Source organism: Euprymna scolopes, chromosome 4, assembly GCF_053919585.1.
Source record: "Euprymna scolopes isolate OS-2025 chromosome 4, ASM5391958v1, whole genome shotgun sequence".
Lineage (NCBI taxonomy): Eukaryota > Metazoa > Mollusca > Cephalopoda > Sepiida > Sepiolidae > Euprymna > Euprymna scolopes.
In genome coordinates, this window is record NC_136485.1 from 133,746,404 (window position 1) to 133,757,995 (window position 11,592).

Genomic DNA, 11,592 nt, shown 5'->3' on the forward strand with positions numbered 1-11,592 from the left:
GGGATGGAACACACACTCAGCTAGCTGAGAGACTACTTGTTTAATTTTACTTAACAGAACTGCGCGTTCCACACCTAGGCGGGGAACACGTATTCAAATTTGGCTCCTCTTCGTACACACAGAATTGCCACATGTATCCATCTTCTGTCAAATGCCGCGCGATGCAGCCTTCTTCTATCACATCTGATCTTCACCCGTAGTTGGTGTTTAAAGAACGCAATCAGATCTTGATCAGAAAAACACAACACCCCCCGGCAACCTTGTAGACGTGACGTCCAAATCACCATTCTCGCCACGGCCAGGATCGTAACGTAGACCATTTGTCTTTCCTGGTCCCACGGCGGCCTCACGTTGTCCACAACATTGGATACAGTAATTGGGCGAGGATGCTCAGCATCGATGCGAGCCGTCACTCCGCTGACATACGACCAGTACTGGCGGAGTTCGCGGCAATCAAAGAAAGCGTGATCTGTAGTTTCTACGGCCGTTGTCCCACAACGGGGACAATCAGGCGACTCCAAAATCCCGGAACTGCATTGTATGTTGTTGAGTGGAAGTGCATTTCGGGCCAATCGCCAGGTCAGAGAGAACTCTGAATTGTTCAGATGACTCGAACCTGGCGCCCAGCTCCACGCGGAGCGGATCTCACTCTGCTGCCACCCCAAACGCGCGCATAGCGGGTCGTCAGCGGCCCCCTTCACTAGATCTCTGTGGAGTTCCCTACGGGTAGCAGTCACAAGGTCACTGGACCTTGGTAGTCGTTTTAGCGCGGCTCGGCACTCTTTAATGTAGGCAGATTCTCCCCGCGGCCTGCGACGGCTCTCGATGAAAGGGTCGAGAACGAGGTCGGGGAAGGCGGCAGTAACCACGGGGTGCCACGGTTGGTCATCCTGCATATAGTGGCTCAGGAAGGCCAGCCTCTCAGCATCTCGATGGCACTTCAAGTCCGGCATTCCACAGCCTCCCTCACACGGACGTTGAATACAGACCTGTCTGCTCACCCAGTGTCTTCCTCTGTCCCAAAGGAGTGATGACAAGAGTTCGACAAGAGCTTTTAGGTGTTGTGCAGGCAGGGGAAGTACGGCCAGTCGGTAAAGGATGAGAGGAAAGACGTAAGTAGCGCACGCTCAGCTCTACCATTTAAGGAAAGTTTCCTAAGAAGCCACGAATTGACTGCAGCCTCCACCTTTGACCGTACCTCCAACCACAAGCTGGAGACCCGGTCCGAACCACACGCTGAGGATCCGGACCGGGCCATCTGTCCAGCTGAAGGGCGCAGGGAGGTTTGCGTTGCCACTCCATGCGCCCAACCGCAGTCCTACCGACTTGTTGCGGTTTATCTTGGCCCCCGTGATTCTTTCGTACTGTGTGAGTGCCTCCGACACGACCTCAATGTCTCTGAAGCCCGACACGAAGATCGTGACATCATCGGCGAACGCGGATACCTTGGCAGCTGAGCCGCCAGGCAGAGCCATTCCGCGCAGGGCCGAATTTGCCTCCCCATGTCTCAGCTTGCGGAGAAGAGGCTCCAAAGCCAGGACATAAAGCAGGGGCGACAGTGGACAACCCTGACGAACCGACCGAGAGATAACAAAAAGTTTCGAGCGCTTTCTGTTGACTTGCACGACAGCCATGGGCTGTCGATACATTATGGAGATCCACTTGCAAAAGTCCGGTTTAAAACCGGCGGCCTCTAAGACAGATGCCAGGAAACGATGGTCGACCCTATCGAAAGCTTTGGACTGATCTAAGTTGATCAGCGCGGCTTCCGTGTCGTCATCTATTCCCCCCTCTAGGATCGTGCGGATCAGGTGCAAGTTGTTCTGAATCTATCTCCTCTTCACAGCGTAGTTCTGTTCCGGTTCAACCAACTCGTCGATAACAACCTGCAGCCGATTCGACAGGACCTTGGCCAAAATCTTCAACTCTGTGTTTAGCAGAGTTATGGGCCTGTAGTCGTCTAATTCTTCCCCTCCATGCCCGTCACCTTTCTTCAGCAATGTGATCACTCCCTTGGTCACCTGCCCTGGGATGGATCCCTGAGCAAACCAATGGTTGAACATATCCGTCAGAAGAGGCAGAAACATGGGCGACAGCCTCAAGTACAGTTCGTATGGCAGACCATCAAGTCCTGGCGATTTGTCACAACTGACCTGCTTCAGCGCAGTAAAGACCTCCCGCTCTGTCACCCGGCCCTCGCAACTAGCCGCTCTAGCCGCCTCGAGGCGGGGAGAGTCGGCCAAATAGTCGCTAAACTCAAGGACCGGAAGATCGGGCTGCTGCGTAAAACGCTCCTCGAAATGTTCTCGAAACCCCTCGCAGATCTCCCGAGTCGATTCCAGGGTGCGTCCATTCGGATGTTTGATTTTCGCAATGTATTTGTCCGAGCCACGCCTAGAAACCTCACGGCGCACGTCTGCATCAGAATTGACTGCTTCGTTGCCTATCTTTCTAAGCCTAGCTCTAACTACTTGGCCTTCGTAACGCTCGCTAGTCTCGCGTAGAAGGTCCTGCTTAGCAAGTTCCTGACTAACCCTATCACCCTCCCCCGTAGCCTGGGCTAGTTTCTGCTTTAGCTTCTTCTTCGTCTTGGCCTTATCTAGTGCGAGGCGCTGGGCATACGTGACGGAGAAGCTTCTGATCTTTGCTTTGAGACCTAACCACCACTTACTCCCGGTAACCGCCCCCACTAGTGCCTTTTTAATCAATTCTCTTAACTGATCTTGGAAGTCTTGTATCTCCAGAAGGGAGGTGTTTAACTTCCAGTACCCCGCTAACTTAGGCCTATTTCCTAGCTTCAGCCGGGCCATAACTAATTTATGGTCCGTCTGGCCTAGCCAAGTGAACGTGGGACAAGATAAGAAGTCTACTTCGCCTCTCCCAACTAACATCCTGTCCAAATAGGTATTTGGATAGGAGGAAACGCTATTGGTCCACGTCCACATCTCCCGCCCCGGATGCTCGAACCGAAACCTGTCGACCTGACCGTATCTAGCCATCAGATCAGCCAGGCTGGACTCGCACCTCTCCGATCCTCTAGCTCCGCCTCCTACCTTATCTATGTCGGGGTCTAAGATGGCATTCCAATCACCCATTAGCACTACCCACTTCCGACAATCTACAAACGCGTCAAGCCGACTGAAGAATGAGACCCTCTCACGAGCGGTGCTGGGCGCATGAACCGCAATCACCCGAAACACAGAATCTTTTACGGCAACATCGGCCACAACCAGCCTACCCACCGCATCTCTATGGACAACGTCGACCGTCGCCAACAGGGTACGTTTAACCAGCACGGAAACTCCCTTCCCCCGCGGGCTGCCATATGCTGAGAAAACCTCAAAGTCTCGGGCCAGCACCTGACAGTCCACAGAGGAAACGAAATGCGTCTCCTGAATCGCAGCCACATCCACTCTCAGGGACAAGAGGTCATGCCGGAGGCGAGCCGCCCGGCCCGGTGATCTCAAGCCCCTCGCATTCAGACTAGCCAAATTCAAAGCCATGGTACCTACCGTAAGGTGTGTCACACTCAGCTCCGAAGTCAGCCGGGGAAAGGACACCAACGTTGTGTGCAATGCTCAAGGTGGTCAGGTTTTTCATGTCCTGACCTTCTCTCACAATGCCGCCGGCATCCAAAGGGTAAATCAATTTAAGGGCCCTATAGAGTGACGGATGGACCAACACTGGGACCCTTCCCTTGTATTGTTTTGCGAGTTCCTCAAGGGAAGGGTCATTTTTCCTAATCAGTTCAATTCCCGGACCAGCTCCTTCAGCGGCCTCCAGCATTGTCCACACGTTGGTTTTGCAGGCCTCAGGAAGCCTGACGAAAGTTGTTAGCCGTGGGGTGTCCGGGAAATTAGAGAGGACATTAACGTCTTTTCCCCCCATCTGTTGCCAGTCCAGCAGAGGTTTTAAATTTTTTTTTCTGCCGGTGTCGTAAGCCCATTGCCACAGACAGGGGGTCTACAAAACAAAGTTCCTCTCTCGCTTCGAGGGCGAGAGTCCCTGTTGGAGTGAGTCCGTAAGTGGGAGAATCTGAAGGGTCTCTCCTCCTCCCGGGTTCATTCTTTTCTTTCTGGGATGGCGGCTCAATTTGCATTGGTGTGGGGACGAGTGTCTGTGTGGTGTCTGGTGTTGGTGTTGGTGCGGTGTCTGGTGTTGGTGTTGGTGCGGTGTCTGGTGTTGGTGTTGGTGCAGTGTCTGGTGTTGGTGCAGTGTCTGGTGTTGGTGCGGTGTCTGATGTTGGTGTTGGTGTTGGTGCGGTGTCTAGTGTTGGTGCAGTATGTGGTATGGGGGTGGAAGTGGGTTGAGTTGTTGTTAGAGGTGGTGTATGCTCACAGGGAGTGGGGGCTGCCTTTTCTTCCCCTTTCCTTTTCTTTTTTATTCTTTTGAATGAACCGGGGAGTGGTGAGGTTGTGTTCCTCTCCCTCTCACTAGCAGATTCCTCCTCAGAGGAGCAGTGTTTTCTTCGCTTGATCCCCGTCTCAATTGGTGTGGGGACCGTTGGTTGTTGCTGCTCCTCTAATTGTTGTTTCTCCGGTTGATGCTGTTGCTTTTTTGGTTGCTGCAGACGTTTTTGTTGCTGCTGCTGTTCTGGCTGTTGCTGCTGCTGCTGTTTTTGTTGTTGCCGCTGTTTTCGTGGCATTGGTTGTGGAATTGGCCGCGGCAGCTGATGTTGTTGCTGCGGCTGGTTCAACGGCTGGTTTGGCTGCTGCTGCTGTGTCTGCTGCCATGGCTGTTGCTGCGGCTGTTGTGGAGGCTGCTGTTGTTGTTGCTGCCTCGGTTGTTGGGTTGGTTGTGGGATGGTGGCAGATGGGATTGTGGGCTTCCGTTTCCGCCTCATTACCGTGATCAATTCCTCCCCCTTGGCCTCCTGCACAGTTTTGGGTTTCCTCGGTGCTGGGGTTGGTGCTCCGGTTGCAGGAGTTGTGACAGCCTGTTTGGACACTGGTGCTGTCTCAGAGGTTGGGACCGCCTTTAGTGTCACTTGAGTAGGAGTTGACCTTTGAGGGCAGCTCTTGGCCATGTGACCCTGTTTTTGGCAGAACCAGCAGTGCGGACGACGCCCCTCCACTACTACTCTCATAGTTGCCTCCTTAAATGTCAGCTGTGCTGGTATCGCCTGGAAGCCTTCTTTCTTAAGCCTCATGGCCACAGTGTAGCTGCCCAAGTGCATGCCGGTTTTCGACCGCACTGGGGTTATTTTTCCACCTCGCCGAACTGTGTAAAGAAGGATCCCAGGATTTCTGCTGATATTTGCATAGGTACATTGAATACCTGCACCCGGGTCCTTGTCCTGCCCTGGTATTCGGGCTTTAGTTTTGTTCTCCCATACTTAATTTCCTGTAGGGAGAGTCTCTCCGCATCTTCCTTGGTAGGTAGGAGGATGTCCCACATGGCGTAGCTCCTCTGGTACAGGTATAATACCGGGATGTTTAGCTTGTGTAGGAGCCCTGCCATGTCTTCCTTTTTCATCCCTAGGAGGCGGTTTTCCGGCATATCCGAGATGATGAGGGAGAGCACTCTGTCTTCGATTGCCTCCCAAGCGCCTGGCACTGGTTTAATTTCTGCCCCCTCTATGTATTGTCTGTACTTGGTCAAGTACAAGTCTCTATACTCTTGAGGGGACAGTTGCTTCTCTACAGTCTTCCCCCATGCCGACCCTCTTGTTGGTGTTGGATCTTTGGTGAGGTTGGACTGTTTTTGCTGTTCCTTGGCGGAAGGGTTGCTATTTTGAGGGGCATTTCCCTTTCCGCTTTCCTTTGGGACCGACTCTCCCTGCTCTATACTTCTTCCAGGAAATACTTCCCTTTTTGGGGAGTCGGCCTCCTGGGGAGCATTGTACTCTTTATTGTCCTTGGGAGCTTTTGCCCCTTTTGTTTTGGGGAGGTCTAGGCTGTATGCCCCCTCGTTTTCTTGAGTTGCTCCCCTTTTGGGGCAGTAGCCCTCCTGAGGAGCACTGTCTCTCTTATCGTCCTTTGGGGCTACTGCCTCTTGATTTTTGTTGTCAGAGCGGGATGCCCTGTCCAACATTGTTTTTTCTCCCCTTTGTGGGGAGTCGCCCTCTTGGGGAGCACTGTCTCCCTTATCGTCCTTTGGGGCTACTGCCTCTTGATTTTTGTTGTCGGAACGGGATGCCCTGTCCAACATTGTTTTTTCTCCCCTTTGTGGGGAGTCTCCTCTTGGGGAGCTGCTGGTGAGTTTTCTCCCTTCTGGGGGGGCGTCCTTTGGTTTAGTGTCCGGGCGGTATGCCCCGTTGCTTTTTGGTTCCCCTGTTGAGGAACCGTCCTCTTGGGGAGCAGTTTTTCTTGTGGTAGCCTCCTGGCTGGGGGTATCTGTATTGGTGGTCCCCGGGCTGGGGGTGTCCATTTTTGAAAAAAGCTCTCTCTTCCCTGTATAAATTCACCAAAATGAGTGACGTGGAGTCGGCGTCCAAAGTGGGAGCCGACTTTGGCGCCAAAGGCGGCAAGAGGGGAGATAGAACTGAGAGAGGGAGTGGGAAGTTAGTGGAGGGAAGAGAGAAAGTGCTTCCGACCCTCCCTCGCGGGAAGGTCGTAAATTATCAGCTCGGATCCCCCCGTGAGGGAGGGGAGCAGAGAAAGACAGACCAAGTGTGGGTGCGGACAGAACGCTACACAACAAGCTCGTCAGGTGTTCCGGTCACGAGAATGTGTCGCCAGAACAACACTGCCTATCGCTGTGTATGTATCACAGAACAGATGGTATTTATTTGCTCCCCCACCGAGCAAATTAGGCACAAGGCCGATTTTTAATGTGAGGAGTGAAGGGAGGGGGAAGGGAAAATGGGGACCAGCTCCCGAGAGGTGGGAAATTGGAGCTGGTTAAGGGTCAGGCATGTGGGGTTACCCCCACATCTGGTCTTTGCTAGTCATAGCTTGCAGTATCTGCCAGAACAGATGGTATTTATTTGCTCCCCCACCGAGCAAATTAGGCACAAGGCCAATTTTTAATGTGAGGAGTGAAGGGAGGGAGAAGGGAAAAAGGGGACCAGCTCCCGAGAGGTGGGAAATTGGAGCTGGTTAAGGGTCAGGCATGTGGGGTTACCCCCACATCTGGTCTTTGCTAGTCATAGCTTGCAGTATCTGCCGGAACAGATGGTATTTATTTGCTCCCCCACCGAGCAAATTAGGCACAAGGCCAATTTTTAATGTGAGGAGTGAAGGGAGGGGGAAGGGAAAAGGGGACCAGCTCCCGAGAGGTGGGAAATGGGAGCTGGTTAAAGGTCAGGCATGTGAGGTTGCCCCCACATCTGGTCTTTGCTAGTCATAGCTTGCAGTATCTGCCGAAACAGATACTACACTTTGAGATATTAAATCTTTTATTCATGTTAAAAAATACAGTAAAATTAACGGTGAACAAAAAACTTAGGCACATGGCCAACTCAAAAGGGGGGGGGTTGGGGGTCGTTGGTCATCCTTGTCACTCCAGAACTAAACAAAGTCAAAAGTTTCTTCCAGCTAGTATCTTCTTTCACCATAATACCGCATTCACCCTTTCATATTGGGGGACGTCCTAGTAACTCCCAATTTTTAAAACATTTTTTATTGACGAGTAAAAACAAAAAAGATAACAATAAAATGGTACAATAATTCATTTGTGTCGAGGGCGGGGGAAGAAAAAACAAAAAGGTGATTAGTAGGACCCTCCCAACCCGTCTAGTTGATAGACTGCCCGTTCCACTAGGTTTGTAAAAGGAACCTCGCTTCTGCGGGTCATTCTCTAGGTGAGGATGCCCTATAGATGGGGATGAATGGAGAAAAGAAAATTTTTGTGGGTAAGGGATGGAGGTTAGTTTGTATTTCTTTTTCTCCAAGATGGGTAAAATTTAGAGGAAGGGGGGAAAACAAAAATTGCAGGTAAGAGGGGATGGGGATCTTGGAGGCTTCCTTATCGGGGAGGGATGGAACACACACTCAGCTAGCTGAGAGACTACTTGTTTAATTTTACTTAACAGAACTGCGCGTTCCACACCTAGGCGGGGAACACGTATTCAAATTTGGCTCCTCTTCGTACACACAGACTTGCCACATGTATCCATCTTCTGTCAAATGCCGCGCGATGCAGCCTTCTTCTATCACATCTGATCTTCACCCGTAGTTGGTGTTTAAAGAACGCGATCAGATCTTGATCAGAAAAACACAACACCCCCCGGCAACCTTGCAGACGCGACGTCCAAATCACCATTCTCGCCACGGCCAGGATCGTAATGTAGGCCATTTGTCTTTCCCGGTCCCACGGCGGCCTCACATTGTCCACAACATTGGATACAGTAATTGGGCGAGGATGCTCAGGATCGATGCGAGCCGTCTCTCCACTGACATACGACCAGTACTGGCGGAGTTCGCGGCAATCAAAGAAAGCGTGATCGGTAATTTCTACGGCCGTTGTCCCACAACGGGGACAATCAGGCGACTCCAAAAACCCGGAACTGCATTGTATGTTGTTGAGTGGAAGTGCATTTCGGGCCAATCGCCAGGTCAGAGAGAACTCTGAATTGTTCAGATGACTCGAACCTGGCGCCCAGCTCCACGCGGAGCGGATCTCACTCTGCTGCCACCCCAAACGCGCGCATAGCGGGTCGTCAGCGGCCCCCTTCACTAGATCTCTGTGGAGTTCCCTACGGGTAGCAGTCACAAGGTCACTGGACCTTGGTAGTCGTTTTAGCGCGGCTCGGCACTCTTTAATGTAGGCAGATTCTCCCCGCGGCCTGCGACGGCTCTCGATGGAAGGATCGAGAACGAGGTCGGGGAAGGCGGCAGTAACCATGGGGTGCCACGGTTGGTCATCCTGCATATAGTCGCTCAGGAAGGCCAGCCTCTCAGCATCTCGATGACACTTCAAGTCCGGCATTCCCAAGCCTCCCTCACACGGACGTTGAATACAGACCTGTCTGCTCACCCAGTGTCTTCCTCTGTCCCAAAGGAGCGAGGACAAGAGTTCGACAAGAGCTTTTAGGTGTTGTGCAGGCAGGGGAAGTACGGCCAGTCGGTAAAGGATGAGAGGAAAGACGTAAGTGGCGCACGCCTCAGCTCTACCCTTTAAGGAAAGTTTCCTAAGAAGCCACGAATTGACTGCAGCCTCCACCTTTTACCGTACCTCCAACCAATTCTTGTCAAACTGGAGACCCGGTCCGAACCACACGCCGAGGATCCGGACCGGGCCATCTGTCCAGCTGAAGGGCGCAGGGAGGTTTGTGTTGCCACTCCATGCGCCCAACCGCAGTCCTACCGACTTGTTGCGGTTTATCTTGGCCCCCGTGATTCTTTCGTACTGTGTGAGTGCCTCCGACACGACCTCAATGTCTCTGAAGCCCGACACGAAGATCGTGACATCATCGGCGAACGCGGATACCTTGGCAGCTGAGCCGCCAGGCAGAGCCATTCCGCACAGGGCCGAATTTGCCTCCCCATGTCTCAGCTTGCGGAGAAGAGGCTCCAAAGCCAGGACATAAAGCAGGGGCGAAAGTGGACAACCCTGACGAACCGACCGAGAGATAACAAAGGGTTTCGAGCGCTTTCCGTTGACTTGCACCACAGCCATGGGCTGTCGATACATTATGGAGATCCACTTGCAAAAGTCCGGTTTAAAACCGGCGGCCTCTAAGACAGATGCCAGGAAACGATGGTCGACCCTATCGAAAGCTTTGGACTGATCTAAGTTTATCAGCGCGGCTTCCGTGTCGTCATCTATCCGCTCCTCTAGGATCGTGCGGATCAGGTGCAAGTTGTTCTGAATCGATCTCCCCTTCACAGCGTAGTTCTGTTCCGGTTCAACCAACTCGTCGATAACAACCTGCAGCCGATTCGACAGGACCTTGGCCAAAATCTTCAACTCTGTGTTTAGCAGATTTATGGGCCTGTAGTCGTCTAACTCTTCCCCTCCATGCCCGTCACCTTTCTTCAGCAATGTGATCACTCCCTTGGTCACCTGCCCTGGGATGGATCCCTGAGCAAACCAATGGTTGAACATATCGGTCAGAAGAGGCAGAAACATGGGCGACAGCCTCAAGTACAGTTCGTATGGCAGACCATCAAGTCCTGGCGATCTGTCACAGCTGACCTGCTTCAGCGCAGTAAAGACCTCCCGCTCTGTCACCCGGCCCTCGCAACTAGCCGCTCTAGCCGCCTCGAGGCGGGGAGAGTCGGCCAAATAGTCGCTAAACTCAAGGACCGGAAGATCGGGCTGCTGCGTAAAACGCTCCTCGAAATGTTCTCGAAACCCCTCGCAGATCTCCCGAGTCGATTCCAGGGTGCGTCCATTCGGATGTTTGATTTTCGCAATGTATTTGTCCGAGCCACGCCTAGAAACCTCACGGCGCACGTCTGCATCAGAATTGACTGCTTCGTTGCCTATCTTTCTAAGCCTAGCTCTAACTACTTGGCCTTCGTAACGCTCGCTAGTCTCGCGTAGAAGGTCCTGCTTAGCTAGTTCCTGACTAACCCTATCACCCTCCCCCGTAGCCTGGGCTAGTTTCTGCTCTAGCTGCTTCTTCGTCTTGGCCTTATCTAGTGCGAGGCGCTGGGCATACTTGACGGAGAAGCTTCTGATCTTGGCTTTGAGACCTAACCACCACTTACTCCCGGTAACCGCCCCCACTAGTGCCTTTTTAATCAAATCTCTTAACTGATCTTGGAAGTCTTGTATCTCCAGAAGGGAGGTGTTTAACTTCCAGTACCCCGCTAACTTAGGCCTATTTCCTAGCTTCAGCCGGGCCATAACTAATTTATGGTCCGTCTGGCCTAGCCAAGTGAACGTGGGACAAGATAAGAAGTCTACTTCGCCTCTCCTAACTAACATCCTGTCCAAATAGGTATTTGGATAGGAGGAAACGCTATTGGTCCACGTCCACATCTCCCGCCCCGGATGCTCGAACCGAAACCTGTCGACCAGACCGCATCTAGCCATCAGATCAGCCAGGCTGGACTCGCACCTCTCCGATCCTCTAGCTCCGCCTCCTACCTTATCTATCTCGGGGTCTAAGATGGCGTTCCAATCTCCTATTAGCACTACCCGCTTCCGACAATCTACAAACGCGTCAAGCTGACTGAAGAATGAGACCCTCTCACGAGCGGTGCTGGGCGCATGAACCGCGATCACCCGAAACACAGAATCTTTTACGGCAACATCGGCCACAACCAGCCTGCCCACCGCATCTCTATGGACAACGTCGACCGTCGCCAACAGGGTACGTTTAACCAGCACGGAAACTCCCTTCCCCCGCGGGCTGCCATATGCTGAGAAAACCTCAAAATCTCTGGCCAGCACCTGACAGTCCACAGAGGAAACGAAATGCGTCTCCTGAATCGCAGCCACATCCACTCCCAGGGACAAGAGGTCATGCCGGAGGCGAGCCGCCCGGCCCGGTGATCTCAAGCCCCTCGCATTCAAACTAGCGAAATTCAAAGCCATGGTACCTACCTTAGGGTGTGTCACACTCAGCTCCGAAGTCAGCTGGGGAGAGGACGCCGACGTTATGTGCCATGCTCAAGGTGGTCAGGTTTTTCATATCCTGACCTTCTCTCACAATGACGCCGACGTCCAAAGGATAAATTAATTTTATGGCCCTGTAAA